Below are 6590 nucleotides of genomic sequence, written 5' to 3' on the forward strand. Positions count from 1 at the left end.
TGATGACGTGACGAATCCTACTTCCGGGCCTAAAGTAGTCTGCGTTTAATATGGCTTTTGTGTTGTTAACATGTTTAATGTTTTGTATTTTCTTCTATTTAATCTCAAAAAGCTCCTAAAACAGTCAGTGATCACTGTTGACCTCCCTCGGCTTTTATTACTGCTAATCATTTATTTAAGCTCAGTTTTTAAAACCTTACGATGTAACTACAGCACAGCCCATGCAGCAGTATATGAATGACTAACCTCGTATTGTGGATGGATTATCTCACTTGTTCTCCTGGCTGAAGTTTAGTCCTTTTACAGCATCCCGCTATGCGATTACATTTGTTCCTGACCACCGAGAACCCTCACGTTAACTTTTATCGAGTGGGAAAAAAAGTTAGCTTGTTTATGTTATGCTAACATAGCTGTGTCGCTAGCGGTCACGTAGCACATCATTATATACCAGCTAGCCAAACTTCAGTAACCCTACAAACGTCACTGCTGTTTAGTTTTCTGTCTTCATTTATGTTCGAAGTTATAGCAGAGCTGTACGTTTGGATTTTTTTCCAAAACCCCGCAGTCAGGACATGCTATATTGTATTTAGATAGAAGCTAGCGAGCTAACTTCCTGCTAACTTCTAACGCCGTTAAATGTCATAAATTCCATTTTCATGGATGCCTGGATGTTAAACTCAATTGTTACACCTGGTAGAGCAGAACACTGATCATTTTATTAAAGATGAAAGACTTTAGACAGTTTTTCAACTCTCAGTAATGCCACAGTGATCGTTTGATATATGGACCTGCAGCGGAGTTTAGGCCCAGACACGGCCAGTGACGTCAGACTGAACAACCGGATTGCGACATTCAATATATTTGAATGATGCGGTTAGCGCCCAGTTAGCTCCTAGCATTTCTCAACAGCTCTGCCTCCTTTTCGACTACCGGGACATTTAAACAATGGATAATCCGTATACAAACAAATTCATGCTTTTCTCCTCAACAGAGAGCGTCCCCCGATTGAACAACAGCGCCGTAAAATAAGAAGAATGGCGCCTAATTACAGAGTTAATAATACAGACTTTGTAATGTGTCACGTGAAGATTCATCAGCCAGATGACGTGTTTACTGACAATTGACAGTGATAGCGGAGATCATCATCACTATTCCAATCAATCCTCTCCACACAGACAAGCATAAACACACTGACTATCACTAAATCAAATTAAACACACGTTTGTAATGACGCTAATTCAGTTTACAATAGGGTTCATTCGCTCAGTCAGCAGGTGGCAGTATCCTCGAACACTGGGGAGTAAACTACCATTAAACGAAAAGAAGAAGAAGAAAACCCCAGCACATGCGCGGTACGGATCGGGTAGACCCCATTTGTACGGTCCGACTTTGCGCATGCGCAGTAAGGATCGGGGAGTCCTAATCCGTAACTATCTTTTTATTTTTTTGTTTTTGTCTACATTATATTAAACGTTTCATTATCGGAAACATTTTAAGAGATACTTATTTTTCTTAACATCTTAACAGATACTCTGACTCGTAACTATCGTAAAACGCTTCGACCGGAAGTAGACATCTTTCGCACATGCGGGGTACCGATCGGGTAGTGACACTGCTTACACGTGAAACGGGAGTACAGTAGTGAACTTAGAGAAGAGAAACGAACTAAAGTACCGATCATATGCCACTACCAACGTCTGGATCGATATCTGCATCGATCTGCCCACCCTTGTCTCCTGGATCGTAGCTGAGATCAGCGTGAACCACGTGGGTCTCTGCTCCCTGATCTGTTTCCTGTGTTTGGAAAGAGTTCCAGCTTCATCACGGAGTTTCTCTCGGTTTGTGGGCTCATCTAAAGGTAAGCACCGAGCTAACTTTACTGTGAGTTCAGTTCATGTTGAGTTTAGCTTCTGAATGAGGTCTTCTGCTGCTCTCCTCGGTGTCTGTTCACAGTTTATTGTGAACACGTTGAGAGAAGAGTGAGAGAGTGTTTGGAGAAAAACACCAACTAATCATTAGCTCAGCATGCTGGGAGAAGTTGAGCGTTTTGTGAGAAAGGAAGGCCTCACTCGTGACTGTAGCAGGAAGTAAGCTATAAAAGAAGAGAGAGAAGGAAACTGCCGTGAGCGGGGGTGCCAAGAATAGATTAGACAGAAGAAGTTCGTTACCCCTCCACCCATCGCCCCGCGGTACAGAGTACTGCAGACACCCACACATTCTGCCTCACGAGTTGCCTGAGCACTGCTCTCTCTCTCTCTCTCTCTCTCTCTCACACACACACACACACACACACACACACACACACTCTGCTACGCTTATCCAAATATAGTCATTTATGAACTTGTTTTGAACGCTTTTAGATGACCATTAGATGTGCGGCCAACTATAAAATGTAAAGATCTGTGGGAATGCCCCTCATTTCAAATTGCTGTGTGCTGTGTTGTATTGTCTGAGTCTGATCTCTCACTGTGCAGTGGTGATAATAAAGAAGCATTACAAGTGAACAGAGTTTTATTTTTACAGCTGAGTAACAAAAGACTGAAAAGATCAAGTGAGGATCTCAACAGTTTGCTGTCAGAAAGTTGGAGCAGAAAAGTCTTTTCATTGTCCCTGCAGCTGTTTTTCTGCCTGCACCAAACCTCTTCAGGCTGTTTGCTAGCTGTGAATTGTTGGTGGAGTGGGGTCTTTAGGTTTGTGGTTGGTTCACTGTCTGAGTGTTTTCCAGACAGAAGCAGAGTCGTTAGCTGAAAACAGATTTTGGAGTTTAGCCTCACTAAAGCTGAACTTTGAAACTGTCTCTGTCCCCACTCTGAAACACTTCCTGCTTTTCCAGCATCAGCCTCCTTTAGCTTAGCTGTGAACCAGAGCTGGTCATTATAGAATAGAATAGAATAGAATAGGATAATCCTTTAATTGTCCCACAAGGGGAAATTTGGTTGTAACAGCAGCCAGAAAGACACATATACAAACAAACAGTACACAGGACACAGAACAGAAACATACACAATTTTTCTTACATATTTACATTAAGGACAATGGTTACTATAAACAGAGGTACTGTACAGTTATTAAATTAAATAAAAATACCTACAGATAAGAGGCAACCAGGCTGTAGTGCGAATCGGTTGATTAAATTATTGCAGTTACAGTGCTGATGTAAACATCTATGATTGTTGGGAGCAGTTCTGATTGTACAGTCTGACAGCTGCAGGGAGGAAGGACCTGCGGAAACACTCCTTCATACATCTAGGATGCAGCAGTCTGTCACTGAAGGAGCTCTGCAGTTCAGCAACATTTACATGCATGGGGTGGGAGACTCTGTCCATCAGAGATGTTATTTTGGCCAGAGTCCTTCTGTCTCCCACCACCTGCACTGGGTCCAGGGTGCATCCCAGAACAGAGCTGGCCTTCCTGATGAGTTTATCCAACCTCTTCTATTATTCCTACTCACCCTGGTGCGTGATGCTGTCCAAACAGTTGGTAACAATCCTGACAACCACCCAATCCATGCAATCCAGACACACCTGCAGATTCTCCACAGCCTCATCTGTTCACTGCTTCAGTGTCTTCACAAAAGCTTTAGAGAGTTTCAGTTTTGTGCAGGGATCAAGTGAACCATGACATGGTCTGAGAATCCTGGTGCAGTGTGGGATGATGACCCTCTTACTATCAGCTCACCTTCAGTTTTTGAGATGTTTTCTCCAGTTTGTGTACAAACTGCCACAAAGTTATAATGAAGCACCAAACTGCAGTTACTCAGTCAGTGGAGGTTCAGTAGTGCAGTTTCTCACCACTGTTGTTAACTGGAGGCTGACACACTGACTGAAGACATTTAGTCTGAGTAGATTTGAACTTTCCTTCTTGTTATTTCCATCTTGCTTTGACTGCAGCTGTAACAACACTGATTCCAGCAGGATTTGTAAAAAGCATTTTAACAGACACACAAAGCTGGACAGCTTTTGTTCTGAGGGTTTGGAGAGAGTCTGTCTCTGTGTGTGTCTGCATTCACTTTGTTCCTCTAACAGAAAATCAATGTGCAGATGTTGATTCTTGCAGTGACTGTTGTTCTTCAGCCTGTAGAAACCATCCTGCAGCTGCTGGAACAAATGAATCTTCTAAATGTTGCTTTTCTCTGGTTTGTGTTTGCTCTGCTTCTTTTTGTCAGAGATCAAATACACATAAATATTCTTTTGTGTCCCAGCTGATCAGCAGCAGGAGAGTCTGATGGAGGAACATTTTCAGCCATTTGGACTCAGCTCAGCCACTACAGAGGAAACAATGAGCTCAACACAGACGGTGAGGAAGAAATGTTGAACCTGTGGTCAAGTTACAAGAAAATACAAAGATCACATTTTATCAGGACACTGAAATAAAATAAAATCAGCTGCACTTTTTTATACGGTATATTTTTTCCCCAATGAGTAAAATATTTTCCTTATTGTCATTTTTATTACAGAGGGAGTTTCAATTCAATTCAACTTTATTTATATAGCGCCAAATCACAACAGCAGTCGCCTCAGGGCGCTTTATATTGTACAGTAGATCGTACAATAGTAAAAAAGTTTGTTCCACGACTGCATTTCACTCACTGTCTCTGTTTGTATCTCTGTCACTGCAGGACCAACATAGAGAGAGAAGTCAGCGCTCTCAGGAGGCCGACAAACCTCACAGAAGAAAGGGAGAGAAAAAATACATCTGTGATGAGTGTGGGAAGGATTTTACCCGGGCTGGACACTTAAAAAGACATAAACTCACCCACAGCGGAGTCAAAGCGTACAGCTGTGATGAGTGTGGGAAGGATTTTACTCAGAACTCTAGCCTGAAATATCATTGGCTCATCCACACTGGGGAGAGACCATTCACCTGTGACTTGTGTGGAAAGTCTTTTACCGAGGCCGTACACTTGAAAAGACACAAATTCATCCACAGTGGAGTTAAACCATACAGCTGTGATCAGTGTGGCAAAGCTTTTGCTCTCAGAGGCGCCTTACTGAGTCATCAAGTTACCCACTCTGGAATTAAGGCGTACAGCTGCGACATTTGTGGAAAAACTTTCAGCCGTCGACAGTATTGAAATATTCACCTACGCATCCACACCAGACATGATGTTTACTGCTGTGGTCAGTGTGGGAAACTGTTTGTAACAGATGCCCAGTTACAACGCCACATGCTTACCCACACCGAGGAGAGACCTTATAAATGTGACCTGTGTGATAAGGCTTTTAAAGAGCCACGTTCCCTGAGAAGACACGAACAGATCCACATCAGAAAGAAACTCTACAAGTGCAGTTACTGTGAGGTTTGTATTTATATTTTTATCTTGTTATTTTAGCCTGGCTGTTTGGAACAACTCTGCTTATTCAGTTGTGTTAGTATGTTAGCAATTCTCCTGTGTGTAAAGGTAGCGCTGCTTTCATTGCTCAGCTTAGTTCTCCACACTCTGGACTATCTGCTCAGTTCAGTTGGTTTTCCCATTGCGCTGCACAGTCAGCAACTCGCCCAGTTATCCATGTGTCTGTGATGCTTTGTCAGCCTCAATGTTCCATCCATGACCCGTTCAACCTGCAGTGATTATTCTTTGCAATCTAACTACAGTCCGCTAAGCTGCTACAGTAATCTCCTGAACAATAGGTATCACCACTCAGCCAACATTGCCACATGGAGGTATAGAAAGAGAAGAATTCGAAAGCAGAAGCAATTCTTTTTCCACAAAGTCTCAAGTTTTCAAACTGTTGCAACATCTCATTCTTTACATCTGTATGTATATAGTGGAGATGCTTTGTATCTCACTGTACAACTGTATAGTGACAATAAAGGCATTCTATTCTATTCTATGTATGTCTCTGAGCTTCTGTACTTGTATATCATTAAAATGGTGATTAAAAACAGGATAAAGATGTTGAAGGTATTCCCTGACTTACACCGTCTTTGTGTCTTTGTGTCTTTGTTTAAAAGCAGAGCGACGCAGATGGATCCAGTTCTCAACCCTGTCGTCACTGTGGTGGTGAGAAAGCGTTTCGTTGTGACCTTTGTGGAAAAACTTTCAGTCATCAAAACAGCCTAAAGCTACATCAACGCAGACACACTGGAGACAAAATGAACTACTGCAAAGAATGTGGGAGAGGCTTCCCCATACCAAGTAAATTAAAAGAACATGAACTCTGTCACAGTGGGGTTAAAAAGCACGTCTGTGACCAGTGTGGGTCATCCTTCACCATTGCACGTAATCTTAAAATGCATAAACGAATCCACACAGGAGAGAAACCATACAAGTGCAGACACTGTGACAAAAGCTTCTCACAGTCAGGTAATCGTAACAAACATGAACGTACACACATTGAAGGGAACTTCAGCTGTGACCAGTGTGACAAGAGCTTCAAGAATCTCAGTTCATACTCCAAACATAAACGATCCCACGCTGTAAATAAACTGTTTCACTGTTACCAATGTGCAAAAACATTCACTTCATTATCTGCTCTGTGCAAACATCAGCGTGATCATGCAGGACTGAAATCACTGGATCACAATGAATCTGAAGAGATGGAAAGATCCTCTTCTGGTTTCAGAGTCAGACTTAAAAACCTTGAGAT

General features: G+C 42.3%; 1 long non-coding RNA gene across 1 annotated transcript; it reads left to right on the plus strand.

The window, feature by feature from the left end:
• Window positions 1–4623: 4623 nt before the first annotated feature.
• LOC112847939 (uncharacterized) lies at window positions 4624–6383 on the plus strand. The gene is made up of 2 exons (XR_003221785.1): window positions 4624–5299; window positions 5956–6383. It is a non-coding gene; the product is annotated as an uncharacterized LOC112847939 (long non-coding RNA).
• Window positions 6384–6590: the final 207 nt, after the last annotated feature.

Source organism: Oreochromis niloticus, linkage group LG9 (assembly GCF_001858045.2).
Source record: "Oreochromis niloticus isolate F11D_XX linkage group LG9, O_niloticus_UMD_NMBU, whole genome shotgun sequence".
NCBI classification, from domain to species: domain Eukaryota; kingdom Metazoa; phylum Chordata; class Actinopteri; order Cichliformes; family Cichlidae; genus Oreochromis; species Oreochromis niloticus.